Genomic DNA, 19,540 nt, shown 5'->3' with positions numbered 1-19,540 from the left:
CACTCTCTGCCAACAAGCCGGATTAAGACAGAGCTTTATAACAGAAAAGGAGACTAGTTCTATTCAAACATTATTAATGTAATTATAAAACAATCATAAATGCACAGAAGTACTTTTTTTGCAGAGGATGCCGTGGTCATGACCGTCCAATTTTCCTTTGCTCCTTACAGCTTCAAAAATTATCTTCCTTCTTGATCCTCTGATTTCTTTTGGCATTCATTATAACTCCCATTTATAACTGCAATTTGATTATGAGTAACCAGCAAGTGTTTCCACTGTTAAAACAATTGGGTTTGGGTTTTCTTAAATAGACAGAAACTTATTCTGCCTGCCTCTAACTACCCTCCTCCTGTTATGACCATGCATAAAAAAATAAAATCCCACTTTTGCCTCCTTCTGTTTTAAGAAAGCAAAGGCTATCCAGGCAGTCAAAAATGGAACTCTTAAAAAGAGTAATTTTCTTTGTGGATATGTCACACACTTAGTCTCACAAAATGAAAAATGTGTAGTCTTAGTAGCCAGTCCTGAAACTAAACCATTGTTTCTGTATTCCAGTCTAGCTACAAGGATTCGCTGGGATTCACTGACTTAAAAATTAAAATAAAATTAAATAAATAAAATAAAATAGAGAAAAAGAAAAAAAAGAGCCAGAAATACTTGAGAGGATCATGATTCCAAAGGAAATTTGAAACTGGCTTTTGTTTCAGAGAATATCAGATGTGAACTCTGCAGCTGTTCCCTCACTCAGTGAGAAGTCAGTCAAAAACTCTCATTCCAGTTTAACTGACCTTTGGAGAGGTATGAGGCCAAAAGTGAGCTTTTTGTCATTACTCAGTGTCACAGCTACTGAAGGACATGGCTGCCAACAGCAACACAGCCATAACATGAAAATCTGCAGAAAAGACATGATAAACACCTTCATGAAATGATCTCCTGCCACAACAGAACTGAATTTCTTATTCACATTAATTGCTGGTTATTCTGTATTCTGGAGAATAAGATTATTCTACCTGATGTAGTTTTATCAGTTTCTCTGCTATTAATGCTTTTGTATTTTATGATATCATTCTAATGGTAATTGAGGTCTATTATTCAGATATCTACCATTTTACAAGAAATTAGTATTGCAATTGCACTAAATTTGGTCAACTAAAGAAAATGCAAAACATTACCTCACACACTTCATGGCAAGTAGTTTATTTATTCATAATAAAGAAGTTGTGATCTATGGTTAAGGTTTTGAAAACCACAAAGCCCAGAGCTCCAGGGGGAGCTGCAGCCACAAAAGGCATCCCAAGGGGAATGCAAAACATCCACAACATGACTTCCTCCACAGCTTTTTCCTTGGAGCCAGCCATAGCCCAAGTCAGCTTTTCCTGCCTAGGGTTAGGGTTTTGAAAACCACAAAGCCCAGAGCTCCTGGCACAGTGCAGCTGCGAAAGGCATCCCAAGGAGAGTGCAAAACTGCCAATACATGGCTGGTTGAACATCTTTTTCCTCGGAGCCAGCCGAAGGCCAAGGCTGCTTTTCCTGCCAAGGGTTAGTCTTAGGGTGAGGGTTACGACTAGGCTTAGGGTTTCTTAAACCGCAAAGCCCTGAGCCCCAGGCACACTGTGGCTGCAAAAGGCATCCCAAGGAGAGCGCAAAAGTGCCACAACATGGCTGCCACCACAGATTTTTCCTTGGAGCTAGCCATAGCCCAAGTCATTCTTTATTATATGGAGTTTTGGTTAGGGTTGCGACTAGGGTTACTGTTTTGACAACTGGGAAGCCCCGAGATCCAGACACACTGCGGCTGCAAAAGGCATCCCAAGAGGAGTGCAAAATTGTCAAAACGTGGCTGTCGCCACAGATTTTACCTTGGGACCCTCTAACCCTAGGCTGATTTACCTGACTAGGGTAAAGGGTTAGAGTTACACCCAGGGTTAGGGTTTTTTAAACCAGGAATCCCAGAGCTCCAGGCACACTGCAGCTTCAAAAGACATCCCAAGTGGAGCGCAAAACTTCTACAACATGGCTCCCACCACAGATTTTTCCTTTGAGCTAGCCATAGTCCAAGTCTTTCTTTATTATATAGAGTTTAGGTTAGGGTTGTGACTAGGGTTACGGTTTTGAAAGCTAAGAAGCCTCAAGGTCCAGACACACTGCAGCTGCCAAAGACATCCCAAGTGAAGCACAAAAGTGCCACACCATGGCTGCCACCACAACTTTTACCTTGGGACCCTCTCTAACCAGAGGCTGATTTACCTGACTAAGGTAACCTTTAGGGTTACGCTTAGGGTTAGGGATTTTTAAACCAGGAAGCCCAGAGCTCCAGGCACACTGCACCTGCGAAAGACATCCCAAGGAGAGCGCAAAAGTTCCACAACATGGCTGCCACCACAGCTTTTCCTTGGGACCATCCCTAACCCTAGGCTGATTTACCTGACTAGGGTTATGTTGCAGACATTTTTTCTCAGGAATCCTTTCTTTCAGATTTCTGTGTCTTCTGGAGGGCAGAGGCCTCAGAAGATAATGTAAACAATTGTTTTCAGTTGCTGTGGAATGTAACAGGGGCACCTTGATTGGCTCATGTTCCTATGTTTATAATTAAGGGCCAATCACAAAATGCAAGCTAGGGACAGAGTCCTTGGACACAACTTTGTTAGAGATTCTTTCTTTCTATTCTTGGCATGGCTAGCAGCTCTGCAACCTCTCTCTTTATTCTATTTAGTATAGTCATAATGTATTATATATCATATATCAATAAATCCAGCCTTCTGATCAAGAAACAAGATTCACTGTCTCTCTCTCACCCTCAGTGACCCACACAGGACGCTGTAATAGGGTTAGGGTTAGGGTTATGCCTAGGGTTAGGTTTTTTTAAACCAGGAAGCCCTGAGGTCCAGGCACACTGCAGCTGCAAAAGGCATCCCTAGGAGAGTGCAAACTGCCACAACATGGCTGCCTCCACAGCTTTTTCCTTGGGACCATCCCTAACCCTAGGTTGATTTACCTGACCATGGTTATGGTTAGGGTTACGCCTAGGGTTAGGGTTTTTAAAAGCACGAAGCCCAAAGCTCCAGGCACACTGCAGCTTCAAAAGGCATCCCAAGGGGAATCAAAACTGACATGACATGAGTTCCTCCACAGCTTTTTCCTTGGGGCCGTCTTTAGCCCAAGGCTGCCTTTTCTGCCTAGTGTTATGATTAGGGTTGCGCTACTCTTGATCTAAGTTTTACATTTAGCAAGGAAGCCATGGCATTAATGTTGTCCATCTCTCAGCAATAGTGTACACAATTTTACTGAACCATATTTCAAGAAACAATATTTCAATCCTAGCTGGGATTCCTTCATAAGTAAATCTCCACTTCAATTATTTTTAGATATCCAATATTATTTGGGTTTTTACAAAATAAAATAAAGTTTGTTAGTCACTGTGTGCTGGGTTTGGCTGGGATAGAATTGATTTTCTTTTTATAGTAACTAGTATATTCTCCTGTGACATAGCCGCACTATAAAATAGATTCAAGTCATCACTTGCTTATTTGGCACAAGGAAGGCTTCAGCTGATTAAAAAATTTTGTGATCTACTTTCCTCTGCCACTTCTTATCTCTGCAGGCTCAGAGTAAACTGCAGATAAAGAGCAAAGAACAGTTCGAGTCGACTCAACTCATGCAAACTTCACAAAGCTCATGAGCTCTTCTGCCTCAGAACCAAAGAAGCACTTTCCAGAACCAAATAAGCACTCCTGAAGCAGAATTTCACATAAAAGAGCCACAAGGCCATCAAGGGCAGCCTGCACTCCAAGACACATGGAAAAACTTGTCAGCATTACCCTGAGGTAACTACAGTGGACTACATGTCCAACTACATGTCCAACTACAGTGGACTTGATTCTAGGAGGATCTCAGTTTACCTCACAGGAAAATACAAGTATGCACAGTGACTAACCTCTGAGACTTTCAGGAAATCACGAAAATGGCTTAGAGTCTGCTTTTTACACTTCATCCACCCAACTGAAAAGATCCCTGAGCATCCCAGATGCCTCAGTAAGGACACCTCACTTACCCAACTGAGGAAGCACACCTGAGGAACATACAATGACTAAAAATTACCAGAGACACAGAGAGTTTTCCCTAGCTTGGTTCATTCATTCTGATATGATCATGCTGGTGTTATTACACGATTTCTCCAGCACATGTGACAGGATCACCAGGGCTTCATATGCTGGAGATTACACACAAAGCATGAGAATTACAATCTTTCTTGCATTTATGATAGTGAAGATAAAGAGGGAACCATTTTTCTAAAGTCAGGTTTATTTCATTCTCTTAGTTGTCAGTTCATTTTAGGCTAATTGAGAATAATCTGACCTGTTGATGTGGCCAAGCTAAGGATTCAGAAATAATATGCCCATAATAGTCACCCAGTAGCAAATTGCCTCAATCCTGGCAACTATGGTTTTTAAAAGTTTATATCAAAGATGTAATTAATGTAATACATTACAATCATCTCTCATACACAATTCAGTCACAAATACCATTAACTAATAAAGAATCAAACTATATTGTGCCCCACACAGCTCTTTTAAAGCTCCTTTTACAAGGACTCAGAGTGATCAGTACAAGATTAAACAAATTTATCTGAATGTGCTCAACCATCCATGCTCATCTATGCTGTAAGAGCTTTTTGAGAGGGAAGAAAGAGAACAACCACTATTCTGAGAGCTTTTCCATGGCTATGACAGACTGTTGAAGATGCTGCAAAACGTTGGCAGTACAGGAGCTGTGAGAGGCCAGGAGGAAGGAGGTTGTGTCCTTCCCAGGGCCTAACCCAAAACTGCCCAAGCTCCAGGAGTGTCCTCCCAAGAAATGTTGAGAAATACATAAGGAGGAGGACTCCTTTCACCAGGGGACCCTCAGGTACAGCCTGTTAACCCCTCAGGGCCCTGCTGGGTGTGGGCATCAGTAGCAGGAGAAGCCTTGCTCCTGGCAAAGCCCCTAAGGATGGTGTCCACCCCAATGTGAGGTGTATCTGACTCCCAGAGAAAGGGAGTGTGATTTCTGTCAGTGCACTCCCGTGCAGAAGGGGACTGTCACCACCTGTGCCACACATGCAGGGCACCTATTGCTCCAGGGATGGCAGTTCACCAGCATCCCCACTCCTCCAGGGAAGGACAGCAAGGTATGCACCTGCAGCATGTTGCTCCTGCCTCTTTGGGAAACCCATTCTGAGAGGGCTTGGCAGCTCTGCTGCATTTCTGCTACTGGGACAGCAACCAAGATTGTGCCTGAAAGGGCTGGGGCTTTGATTTTACCTTTCTTTTAATAGATCCTTCCTTCTTTTTTCCAGATAGGAATTTGGATTAGGAAAAGCCCATCCCCTACTGCAAACCGGCACTGCAAGTGAAATCACAAGTTTTCCACCTCAAAATAATTTAGTGGAGCACAGGTTAATCCACCTCAGTGAGCCTTAGTGAGGTAACCTGTTGACTTGTGCCCAAGATTACATGTAAAGGGTTGAAAAGTGCTGCTGGCAAACTGGTCCCCAACACCCCTGAGGCCCTAGGAGGGGTGCCCTGGCCCTGCTGCAGCCCTGGGGTCAGCTCCTGCCGACAGGGCATGGCAATGCCCTTGTTCCAGCCTATATCCCCTGTGGCAAAGCACACTCCATGCAGTATTTATACAGCTGGTATACACACAGTATTTATACACAGTGATCAAAGCAAACTGTTCCACCATTCTCCATAAAGTCAAGTTTCTAACGTCACTGGGATTTGGTATGAGTTTATCTTCTTACAAGGTTAAAAGAGAAGAAAAGAATAATGTATCCAGCTGGGTTTTGAAAGTGTGTCCTTTTTCCAGCCCTTTCATTTTTTTATCAGCAAGTTTTGCTGGTGTACCCTGGTTGCCTGGCTGCATTGGTACTACGTTTCACAGTCTCTTGTGTCCTAGCAGATGCTCTCCTGGTCTCTGCTGGGAGCACATCCCTGCTCTGCTCACAGGATCTTCAGGCAAACCTGAGGATTCTGTTAGTTTAGATGATGGGCTGATCAGGACAGTACAAGGAAGGCTCAGAGCTGTACATATTCCTCCCCACAGTGCCAAATGTTCTGGCACTGCGGAGGATCTGATGTGTCATACCAATGAACTCAGTATCCTGACTGCAAAAGTAATGACTGTCAAGAGCAAACATGTTGCTTACAAGGAAATGACAAAACATACAAGGACAGACTGTTTTGCACCTTACTGAAAGAACAATTCTACCCCTGCTTGCATTCCTTGAGGCTATGTCTGACTTGTTATTTATTCTTTGTTTCATTCTTAATATCCATTGTATTATGCATCTTAATGTGTATTTGTACTTGTGATTATATTGCCTTGCTTCTGTTAAATGATACAGACTACCAACTGTAATTCTGATTATTGACACACAACTTTTTAGAGTTGTGAAATACATATTTTAGACTTCTTTATTTTTTTTAAATTAGAGTGTGTGTTTATATTTTAAATTAAATTCATAGGCTTTCACTTTTCTGAAGATTTGTCATTATTAGTCTCCAGGAAATACAAAGAGCTGCTTTCAGAATTACATAGGAAATTTCATAGCTGTGCATTTGATTCTTTGAGCAGTTGCATAGAAGATTATCGGTCTATCTTGTCAGCCTTAAGCTTCTATAAAGCGCAATAGCAAACAGAGTGTTTTGCTTGAGGCAAGAAGTTATTTTGTTCTTTTCTCCCAAAAGGTTCTGTGTCATCTAGGATGTGACTCAGATACTTCAGCTGTGTTAGGCAATCTGCATTGATATGTATATAAGCTCTCACACTGAGAGTACTTTCTGCAGTTTGTGGCGTAGGGTCCCCAAAGGGAAAGGATCTACAGGGAAAGTGCATATTTGCTGTCTACTGTTGTTTTTATTTCAAACATGTTTTTTTCTCTTCTTACCAGTGGAGCTACTTGTACCCCTATTGCTCTGAAGTCTGTCCAGCCCTCCCTCTTCAAATCAAAGTCAGATGTAATACTAAGTTTATAGGCAGTGGCAATGTTTTATTGGCCCAGCTGGCATAATTAGAAAAATTAGGCGAGCTTCTTGGCACAGCAGGCCTCCAATCAGCTTAGAGAGTTATTTCTTAGGTATGTCTACCTCAGGAAGTGGTGCAATCCAGCCAAATCCTACTCTCCCAACCCCTTCAGCTGAAGCCAGAAGACTGGATTTGCACAACCAGGACAAAATTTGGATCACAGTCAGCTCCAAAAAAACCACATTAGCCTCATTGACACTTGAAGAAAAATCCTGCATTGTTTTAGAAATCTGAAGTCTGGCTTTCTCCCAGGACTTCTGTTCCACTATAAACACTATAGACAATCAGTATTACTACTGTGAGATATATATGTTACTATTTTTTTGCTTCCCATGGTGTTACATGTGCATTTAATTACACTGCCTGTAAGGCTCATGTGCCAACAGCCATGTTAAACTCTAAACAAGCAGTCAGCATTTCACCCGTAAGCAGCAAGGGGCCTGGGTCTCCAGGGATTGTTCCCAGGAGAAAAGATTGGTCCCTCTGCTGTTAACATGGGTGTGTTTGGGGCTGTGAGGGTTGCTTGTTCTACTGAATCAGGTTTCATGGCAGGAGTTTTCAGGGTCCCCCACTTCTATCCAAGCATGTAATGTCATTAGCTCCTGGTAGTGGACAAAGTTCTCCTAACTGGAAAAACTGCTTTGCCCTTGAGTTCTGCAAAGGTTGAGAGTAGTTGCCATTTTATCTCAGATAATAAATCTCCTATTCATTTTGACAAAGGCTTGGGTGTTTAACAGCGTCACACAAACTGAATCTATACAGAGCAAACAGTCAGACAGAGACTGCCATTGTGGATGAGTTGTATTACCTTCAGCCTGGTGCCTAAAAATGTCCTTGAAGCATGGTCTTGACTCTGCCCCTACACAATGCACATGCTGACAGATCAGAGCCTTGTAAAATAATTGTTGGTAGATAAAGTAAATCCTCGTCAAAAACATACTCTCTGATGAAAAGATCAATAGAAGTAATCAAGATAGTCTGTTTGGGAGCCATGTGAAGGCTGTAGAAACAGAAGAAGAGTTGGGAGTTTAAGCTGAAGTATTTCTGCAAAAATCACGCAGCAGCATAAGTAACGTTTCCTTAGAGGAAGGAATGAGTAAAAGGGAAATGGCAATCCTAGTCTGCTTACTCTCTCTCCCTCTTTGTTTTTCTTTTTTTCTCCCTCCCTTATCTGGTGTATTTTTTTTTTTTAACTTTCTGATTGCATTTCATTAAGAACATTTCCATTTCATGCCTGTGGGGTACTGGTTCTTAGGTGTCAACTCAGCAACATTCTTGAGAATTTATAAAACTCTAAACTCATGAATTACTGTGTTGGAACAACTGGGATTACTGATGTCTGTAGAGTCAGATTCTATTTAAAACCCAATTCCATTCCACATACTTGTTCAGAAAGAACCCAGGCTTTTCAGAGCAAACTAACTGCATGCTTGGCATTAGCTTTACCCAAACAGCTAAGACCTCCACTCACACGGACCAGGATTTTCCTGTGCTAGGCACCGTAATATCCTATGCTCTGAATCAATTCTTTGAAATATGCACCTGCATGCTTTGCCAAAAGAGATTAGAGTTTAATTTTGTTTACATCTCTCTGCATTGTCCTATTTTTTATTTATTCAGATATTTATTAAGCCGTGGTAGTGCTTGTAGAAGAAGAGCATAGAATTACTCTCTGCTGTGCTGTACAAACAAGAAACGTGAGAAATCTTAGAGATAAAAGGTAACATAAAGACACGGAAGAGAGGAGAGAGTAATAAGCATCTAATGTTACCTGTGCTGTTTATGAAGCTTAAAGGAAACAGTCAACTGCTTGAAACCAGGATTTTGCTAGTTATTTCTGTAGTGTGTTCACTGCTCTGCTAGTTTTCAGGCAGTAGTCACAGTTTTCATGGAGTGAACAGTAGTCATCAAACAGAGGGAGGGATCAAAGTTGACTAGGGACAGAAATTTTTCTTTATCTCCAGCAAGCAATGTCATCTAAAGGAGACTCTGAGACACAAGGATGTCTGTGCACCACCTCCAAGACAAATAAAATTCAGAAGCATGACGTCCTTTTCATGGCTTGCCCAGAACAGCACAGAAAGGAATTCTTTATATCAAGTTATTTAACTCTTTTAGTCACATAGGCCAGCCGGTATCTTTAATTGTGTTTGATTTATTTTGTCTCCAGGATCTGGAGGTCCAAATAGTGATATATCCCATTCATTTTTTCATATGCTATTTCAGCTTCCTCACTCATCCACATGTGCCCACTTCTCTCTGACACCTTTCTGCATCCTGCCTCCTCACTCATTCATTCCAGATATTCTCCCTGTATGATCCCCAAGGCCCACATCCTTCTTCTCCCCTCTCTCCCAGGCAGTGCTGCACTTTCCACCTCCCCTTTGCTTCTCTATGAAGAAGCTGACACCCTGATAATCCAGTAACAGCAACAGCAAAGGCCAAAACAAAAAGATGCAGTGAAAACTCATGTGCTAGCAACAGCTGAGCTGCAACAGAAAGTTATTAAGAGCATGAAATTGGTCAATCTTAAGGAACTTCTAAAGCAAGTTACAGGCCTTCCAAGTTCCATTTTGTTTGCTTCTTCTCTACTGACTACAACCATGATCCATATGCCCTTTATAACAACAAACAAAACCAACAGCCCGAAATCCGTAGAGACAGTGGTCTCAAAGGAATCACATCGAGCTCCCCTGAGCACAGGTGTGTGCAGCATTCAAGGGTATTCATCAGAATTATCACTTTGTGCCTGCTCAGATCTTTCCTTGATATTCTGTTGGCCATGGCCACAGATGGGGTATTGGTTTGGATGGATATTTTCTCTCATGTTCTTGTGGTCATGCTTATACTAAATAATCAGGCTGGAAGGAGTCCTCATCTGGTTAAAACCAACATCAACTTACTGTTCTTATCTTACACTAGTGTTGGGGTAAAAAAAATCTTCAAACTTATTAGCAAAGCAAACATGTTTATCAGAAGGTTTGATTCTGTTTCCCAGTGTCGAGTTTACTTTCCTGCTGAATTACAGAAAGGTTAAGAGTTTGATTTGGCATCCATTAAATGCTTTACTGCACAATAGAAATACCAGGATCTCTCTGAGCTAAATGTAACACCCTAGGATGGCATCAACAGTCGTATGAACAACTTGATTTCTGATCAGTTCTAATGGAAAAATGTTTGGTTTTTCAAGTGCAGTTGACAAGGCATGATTTTCACACAAGCAAGTCCCCACCAAATTCCATGATAAGGCAATATGTTGATTTGTTAAAGGATATATCAAGCAATTTATACTCCTTCCACATTCTCACTGAAGTGTTTCCACCTCCTCCTTCATAAAAGACTCAGCAGAAGTGGATCAAAAGTCTATAAAGTGTCAACTTAAGAAATTAAGTTTTTAGAAAAGAAATTTCAAGAAATTAAAATTTTGACAAAGTCATAGCAGTTGGAAAGAGGGTCTTTGCGTGGAATATGTTGTGTAATCTCATCTGGCAGTGCTATGAAGTAAAGATACAAGAAACACTCAGGAGCAAATAAAAAAAGGAGTCAATTATGTTCAAGCCAAGGTATAACTGCTTGTTCCAGATATTAACTCATAGCAGTAGATATGCAGTTATTCAGCTGCTGTGATTATACATTGCATTATGCATTGCCTTGGGATAGGTAGCACTTTGCCCACTTAGTGAGGCAGCATGGGAAAGGATACAATCATTATCAAAGTATGCATTATTAAAGGATTAATAACATTTATATGAGCTCCCATAGAAGTCTCATCATTGATTTCAGTGGGAGGTGAATAATGTTCTATGAAAATTAAATTCTTATCCAGCTCTGAAAAATAGAGGATAGAAGGGAGCTAGTAGGTTAATCACTAAAATACAACTGCAAATTCTTATGTTTTAGCAAATTAGCATAATTTAAGAAAAATATAAATTTGCCTAGAACTTTGTCATGACTTTCATTGTCTGGATTTCTGGACCACAGGAAAAAAATACCCAAAGACAGTTCTTCTCCCAAGGTATTCTTCATTAAATCAATTCAGATAATCGTCCTGCCTCTAAGCCCATAGGAATAACTTTCCCACGTTAAGTTTCAAGGGCCTTTGAATAAAAATAGTCTGAGGAAAATAAATTTTAAAATAAATTTTGATGTAGAACTGACTAATTCACATGCATAAATATAGTTATGTTCCTTTCACTTTATGAGCAAATATTAGCTATAATAGTGACTAATTAGTGGGTACGCCCAAAAGAACAACCATGGGAGTTTCTTGACATTCTATTCAATTCTCCTTGGTTTTAAAATATAACATGCCAAAGGTTTTGCTCCATTCAGAACTTTCATATGGATTTGATCCACAAATACCCTAGTAAATAATTCTAGAGCCAGATGTCTTTTTGGGTACAGCTAATGTCTCTTATGTACAGAATGAGCTCATTCAGTTCTTTCATGACTGGTCAAACTGGAAATTCTTTCCCAAAGTCTTACTTGTCTTTGATCTTGATATGTACAGGATTTTGTTAGGAAATAAGTAGCACTAAATGGAAAAACCCACTGGATTGTCCAGGTGTGTATACAGCAAGGTCTGTGGTTGAGACCACCTTACCACTCACAATTAAGGTGGGTTTATTTTAATCCAGCACTATGTTCTATTACATACAAGAGTCCCAAGCGGTGAAACACTTCTCTTCCATGAGTGAAACAAGAGAGCATTAGTTACTTTGCTCAGATTAGGACAACATCAAAGGTACTTTAATTTGCTCCCAGTGTCAAGGTATAATGAAATCACTGCAGGCAGAAGAGCCCATTCCTACCCTCAGGCACACCAGAATATGGGGGAAAGGGTTTGCATTTAAAATTATCCATTTTCAATAATTAGGTTTTTTAATTCTAGGAGTAACCAGTATTGATTTTCTGTCATAATAGGATAGAAATGTAGAATTTGTTAGTTTCTTCTTAAGACATTTATAATAAAAATATTTAGCCAGTGATCGAGATGGAAATCAGACACAAGAGAAATTTTGCATTCTACATCATGAAGCTGATAGCAAATCTGAGGACTCCTGACTTTCAGCAGAAGTGCCATATCCACTTCTGTGAGAGACAAAAGTCCATCAGATTCCTGCTAGCAATCACACCATTACTCTGATTCTGAATTAGAGCTAATTTATTTTGATACTTTTTCTGTTAACATTTCTTGCATTATGCATCAAAATTCTTACTGTAAATTGTGTCCTATCCACATCCCGACTCAGACTTTAACAGAAACACCCAGTTTTTGTTTCCTAAGTATTTCAAATGAGTTGCAAATGGTGTGAAACAGTTCAACTGCTTTACCTACCCCATCAAGAGATGAGTCGTGGAGGATGACAAGTTGCTTAAATCACTTAATCTTAGCACAAGGCACAGGGTATATGAATTAAAATATTACGCTCTACATACACAATGAGCTACACTATCTCATTGCAGCTATGGGTAGTATGCAGTATGGGTATGGGATACCCCAATAAAAATGAAGTGAAAAGATTTGTATCCTCCTTTTTCCATTATGATAGAAATTTCAAGCACTTCTATATGCAATGCAGTTTAATAAGCTACCTTGGTATTACTCATGATTTAGATGCTCAAAATAATATCATTAACAGGTTTAAATATTTATTTCAGCTACAAAAAACTGACTGCCTGAGATCCAGCTCTGAAAAATGGAGGATAGAAGAGAGCTAGGAGGATTTGACATTCTGCTTTGACTGGCCCCTAAATACCATATGCAGAATGGCAATTAATTTAAACCAAGTGAGAGTGGTTTTGCATGTTCTTTCTGTTTGTAAAGAACAAAACTTAAAATTGCAACTCACCTCAGCAGTAAAATAATTGCAGCAATCAGTACAGATGTATTGCTCTGGAAACCTCTTGTTGCAACTAAAATTAGTCAAGCAGTGCAGTCAAAGAAAAACCAAGATTCTTACTTTGAATTGTGTCCTGTCCATGTTTAAACACAGACATAGGCAGAAATAACCAGATTTTGTTTACTAAGTACTTTAAATGAGTTGTGAGTGGTTTGAAAATCAGTTCAACTGCTTTATTTACCCCAGCAGTGGCAGACAGCACTTTGCTGTCCTGTAATTCTTGCTTGGTCTTAAAATAAAGGGTGATGCCATGATCTGTGGAAGCAGAAGCTTGCCTACCCCTGTTCCTGCTTTGCCCCTCTCATTCTGTTTGCTGGCTGCAGAACCCTCAGAGAGCAGGTGCTGTACTCAGCACCAGGCTCTCTTCCCAATGTCTGGTAGTTACCAGTGTTTGACAGATAAAATAAGGAGAGCATTTTAACAGTCACAGCCACAAGGGTCACAGTCCCTCTCCTTCATGGAAGTGGCAGCTCTTGTGATGCCCTGTGTAAATGGCAAGGCCTAGGGATTTGGAAAATCCTACTTTTAGGAAGCATTTTAGGGAAGATGACTATATGTAGGAAAAGGAATTAAACTATAACACTGATTCCCTGTTCCTGAGCAGGCAGAAGCACATTTAACAATCTCATGGTGATTTTTAACAACTAAAGAGGATCTCTGAAATTTAAATAGGAGTGAGTTAGGAAAATAAAGATGGAAACAGAATTAGTAGTAAAAGGCTGGTAGTGCAGCATTTAGATGTCTTACAAGATAAGTATTTGTATGAAGACCAAGAAGTTCGCTGCAAGAAATTTCAAGCCACAAATATGTCATCTGTAAAACTTTTTATTTCAGTTCATATACCCAAAAAATTTGGAAGAATAATAAATCATAAATCACATATGATTTTTTTGCAAAACTATAGAAAAATAATTAAACTCACAATGGATAATCTTGCACAAAAGGGCAATGAAATTTTGGAGCCCAGACATCCACTGACAAGGAGAGACAGAATGGTAAGCGTGGCTCTTCAGACAGAAGTTCGCCTGAGCCTCTAACTCAGTTTTCAGATAAGAATTAAACTTAGAGCCTGAACCTCCCAGATAAGAAGCCTGACATTCCAGATGTCAAACCAATGACATCCTGGGCTGCATCAAAAGCAGTGTGGCCAGTAGCTCGAGGGAGGGGATTCATCTGGAGCACTGCATCCAGCTCTGGAGAATAAGAAGAAGACAGACATGTTGAAATGAGTCAAAAGAAGGGCTACAAAGATGATCAGAGAGCTGGAGCACCTCTCTTGTCAGGAAAGACTGAGAAAGTTTTTCAGCCTGAAAAAGAGAAGGCTCTGGAGAGACCTTAGAGAAACCTTTCAGTCCCTAAAATGGGCCTACAAGAAAGCTGAAGGGGAACTTTTACTAGGGCAGAAAGAGATAGGAGAACGGGGAATGGCTTTCAAACTGAAAGAGGGCAGGTTTAGGTTAGATATTGGGAAGAAATTCTTTACCATGAAGGTGGTGAAACACTGGGACTGGTTGCTGAGAGAATCTGTGGATGTGCCATCCCTGTAAGTGTCCAGACCAGGTTGGATGGGGCTTTGAGCAACCTGGCCTAGTGGAAGGTGTCCCACAGCAGGAGGGTTGGAACTAGACAAGCTTTAATATAACCACACACTTAAGGTGTCACTCTGTAATTAAGGAACATGGGCTAATACTGCTGAAAAATGAGGCAAGTTACTTCATTATTTCTACCTTCACTGCTCTTAGTTCTCACTCATTTTTTTCCCATTTAGACAGTCTAATCTCCACAGAAAGTTTTCTTCCACATTCCATAGTATCTTGCATAACCAGTTGTAAAGTTACCGTAACATAGTAAAAAGTGATAACCGTATATAACACCGAGCTCATCTGCCATGCACTGTTAAGAGTTTAACTCTCTCTCCACATGATTTTCAGCCTTGTTTTCTCTGAAGAAACCTCTGTGAGATTTCTCAAGTGGTGTGACATGTCATAATAAAAAAAACCCAGACTGTAAAATTTATTCTAAGAACCAGGGAAAGGAGCCCATGGCCAGAGAGCATCCAGCATTTTCTTCCACAGTAGCAGTGTACATATTTATTGTGGGTAAGTTAACAGGCTATTGAAAGAAAGGGTGGAGAGTGAGTACCTGGGAAGGGCTGGAAAGTAAAACCCTGGGGAGTAACCTGCAGACTGATGGAAGGAAAGAATGACTGAAGCTATCAGAGACAGGTGAGAAAACTTCAGCAGGACAAGCTGAGGACAGCAACAAAACCTCTACAGAGCTTGGGGAAAGGGTGTGCCGGATCCTCTGCTTAAGTTAATACCAACTTCGTTGACGTTAATTGCAGACTGTCATTACATTACGTTACCTTCCACGCCACAATGGGCTCTTCTCTGACCAATCCAATTCTTTCCTTTTGCCAGTTGACATGGCAAGCAATGGCTTCACAGATCTGAGGCACAGTGCCTGGGCACGAACCCAAACCGGGCACAAAACCAGGGTCCCAGCTGTCTCTGGTTTATCACACTTGTGAGGAGGTACAAATTCTTGTCTCTACAGGAGCTGTAATTTGAACACAGAAGGCAAATGATTTTGGTTTTCACTCAGAGCCTTACTACTACCTCTATCTAAATTCTGAATGCTTACCTTTGCCACCCTCATATGATCTACATTCAGGTTGTAATTATGGTATTTATAGTACATATTATATTGAAATTTTATCTGGCATTTGCAATTTTAGATTAAGTGAGTATAATCAACGTCCCAAGTTTTGCCCCTACTTCTGTGTAAGAAACCAAGAAAAAAAGGTAAAATTTGAGATGTGATATCCATCCTCAGAATTATTTGATTGACTGTTACAAGAGGTACTTTTAGTGATCAATCCATTGGTACAGATTTTTGAAACAAGATCAAAACGAGAGAAGAATATTTGTCAGCCATATCATTGGCTGTTGCAGTTAATTTCTAATGACTTCCAATAACTTTCTGATAACTGGTGTCTGTCATCCCTACAGATCTATCCTGAATTTTTGGCCATGGGAATTAATACTGAGGTGTCAAGACAAGCTTCTGGTTTTTACACATGTTAAAACTGAGAAAAACAGACAAAAATGCACTAAATAAATAAATAATGCCTTCGACATTTCCCTGAAAACTTCCTCTTAAAAATGAAAATGCTTTGTTTTAATGCCAGCCAAAACCAGAAACTGTGGTTCCCTTGGCATATTCCTGATACAAATTAACAGTAAAAACAGTTGCTAAGCTTCTGGTTTTAAAGCACTTCAAAACTTGTTTATGGAGTTTCTTTCCATCATATAACTGTAGGTGAGAACTTGCTCCTATGTAAGCTCTTTTCACTGTATTATCTGGGAAACTGAGAAGTCTTTGAACAACTGATTTTTAATCTACGTGAACCACTTGAAGCAATTATTATGACCAATGAACATGTTTGCTTAAACCCTTGTAACTTTTGTGATACTTTCATCTACAGACGTGATTCCCCTACCAATCAGTAAAAAAGAAAAAAGACCTGATAGCTTTCAAAATTTCATAAGCCACACAGCAGAGTGACCTGAATTTGGGCGGGACTCAACAATGTTGAAGGCAACCAACCTATTTACTCTGTAAATTCTGTGAATTTCTTCTGCACCTGTCAGTGTTATTAACAATTTCATCCACTCCTTGGGGAGGAGAGGAAGAGAGAGGCTGTAAGGTTGAATAAGCTGAATACTGGAACATGTCTGACCATCCCTAGAGATCAAAAATCTCCATCTGAGCAGTAGCAATTAAAGTAACTCCAAAACATGGAAAGGTTTGAGCAAAATTCCTGGAGAATATCTTTTGAAGAACACCTTTGAGTACAACTGGGACAGCCTTCTGAACAACCACTGTCCACTGCTAAATGCTTAGTGGAATAACATATTGAAGTCTGACACGTATTGCTTTGGTCACAAAGAGTTATTAGAGTGAAAATTAAAAACTATCTTAGAAAAAAGAGGAAGTATTTGATATTAGCACTCTGCCTAGCAACAATCCCCATAAAAGAGACAGGGCAAAAGAGAAAGCAGCCTTGACCCCAGTGACACTCCTGATCATCCTAGGTATGGACATCTCCGTGACCTTTACCAGATGAGTATGAAGAGCATTGACTGCACCCTACATTATCAGCATTCCCTTGCTCTTATACACCCAGGGGAAATCAAGAAACTTCGAATGTTTCAAAGCAGCACAAGAAGATCCTGACTTTCTGTTCTGCCCCTCGTGCAGAGGTGGATGTGACTGAGAAGGGGGGAAAGCTCTGCTCCTCCTCACCATCATAAACAGCCCACAGCTAAAGGCATATGCACGTTGGTTGCTGAAAGCCAAGTTTGTTGGGTGGCTTGTCTAATTGTGTAAGTGAGACTAGAGTATATTTGTTTAATACAGCTAAATGGTCACGTAAACAAGAAACCATTTGCCTTCTCTATGTACAGATGAATTTATATTCATTAGGAGTACTGGCACAGAATAAAACAATGTTCTCTGGGCAGGAAATGCAGTATTTTCTTTTCTCCTGGTTTGCTGAAGCATAAAGATACAGATTTAGAGTGTGTAAACAGCTTACTACTGCTTAGGAAGATGTAACTTTATTAAACATCCTGGACATTTTGACAGAGAACACATTTCATACTATAGCAGGCCAAAAAGTTGACTTAAGTACCCCAACATTGCCATAGCAAGCTTCTACTGATTTCCATCCAGAAATCAAATTCAGATAACACTTCATAAAGAAACTATTTTTAATTTATTTTATAGCACTAAATATGTGAGGCTCTGATCTCTTTAGAGCTAAACAGAAGTGGAAATAGGGGCTCAACTAGAAAAAAAATTGAAAGAAAATTACATCATTCAATTCAGAAACACCTGAATGGAATATTGTATTATACTCCCCTATTCTTTTATGGAAATATTTTAAAATGTATAATTGCAGGGTAGGATTTTGGTTAGAACCCAAGGGAGTTAGGTTATGGCTGTGATCCCATTTTACAATTAGAACATCTTCCCGAATTTGTGTCCTTCCCCTGCTTCAGCAGAAATGATAAACACAAGCAGACAGTGCTGTACTGAATCTTACAGACATGTAGAAGGTAAAACTGTCTCATTTAACCCAAAGAAATTCCTTTCTGCCTCTCCACACAACCTACTTTTTGTGGTTTTTTTTCTCCTTGCTCCTGAGGCTCCCCTACCCCAAAGTATATCTCCCAGATCCCTCTGGCTAAATCCCCCACTGAGCAGCAGCCTTCATTCCATTCTTTATGATGGAAATTTTTTTAATCCATCAGTTACCTGCACTCTGGAAAACTGTGAGAAGGCTAAAGCTGATGGTGTATTGAGGGAAAATGATGTATATACCAAGTGCTGGACTGGAAATTGTTTTGCCAAACCTAGCAGTTTCAAAGAATTGTTTCAGTAACTTTGAATAGTTTTGTCCATCTTTTACTATTAAAGTAAGATCTATTGACCTAGGAAATAGACAGAAATCTGCCCAGAGAAACTCATCCTACCTCCAATGTCAAGCTAAAAAAGATAAAGTGGCAAGAAGTAGAAATACTGTCTGCACTTGTCGTAGTATGCATTTGTTCCTGCTTTTGAAATGATTGCCCAGTAAAACTGCAAAAAAGTCAATGCTCAGGAAAAAAAGGTCTGTTAAACCTTTACTGGCAAGCCTTATACCCTTGATTCATTGCCTGTTTCACTAATTTGTAGTTCTCATAACTCTGTGGATGAGAATGGAATTAAACAAGAATGATTCTGAAACAATGTAATCATGATCACAGACTATAATCAATCTTTTTAGTCCTAGAAAGCTGCTACGAGACTGGCTGTCTGGCTGGCTCCTGATGTTTTCTATGAGAAGGCAAAACCAGAGAACTGAGAAGAAGATTTTAAGGGTTAAGGCCATCTCTAACAAATACAGGATAGGTGTGGGTGAATCTTCCTCAGCTGGGTGCCTAATACCTGTCAGTGCCACACAGAGGGGTTTCCATGGGATATACTCAGAGTGGCCACATGAAACTGCAGCACCCTTCAAGCTTATTATTTTGTTCTTTTTACAAGATTAGCTGTCTCAATAAGCATGGAGGGACTTCTTGATGCTGGGTCCCCACATATTAAATATTCCGAAACAAACTTCAGAAATCAGTGGGGTTTTTTGTCAAGGAGTTGCCTGGCATCAGTTGTAGTACTGAAAAACTTCAAACAGTTACTTGCCATCCATCTGCATAACTGTAAAGCAACACCAAATTAAATTTGTTCCAGGACCTGTTATTTGTGGAGGAGGAATTGCATTTTATTTGCAATAATTTCTTTACTAGATAGAATCTTAAAATGTACATACGTAAATGTATTTACTCCTCCCAAAATGCAAATAATGGCCAGTTTCTAAGGAAGGAAGAGCATCCTCTGTTTACCTGTTCAATAGCTAAAATCCCCCAAACCTCACCTTTCTACACTCTCTGAATCAATCTGGGACTGAAGCCAAAGTCACCTACTATATAAGAGCGACAAAGCACAGATGAACTGCAGTCCTGATCAAG

Source organism: Melospiza melodia, chromosome 6 (assembly GCF_035770615.1).
Source record: "Melospiza melodia melodia isolate bMelMel2 chromosome 6, bMelMel2.pri, whole genome shotgun sequence".
Classification (NCBI taxonomy): Eukaryota; Metazoa; Chordata; class Aves; order Passeriformes; family Passerellidae; genus Melospiza; species Melospiza melodia.
The sequence above is the reverse complement of the archived record's forward strand: the minus strand, read 5'-3'. Positions refer to the sequence as shown.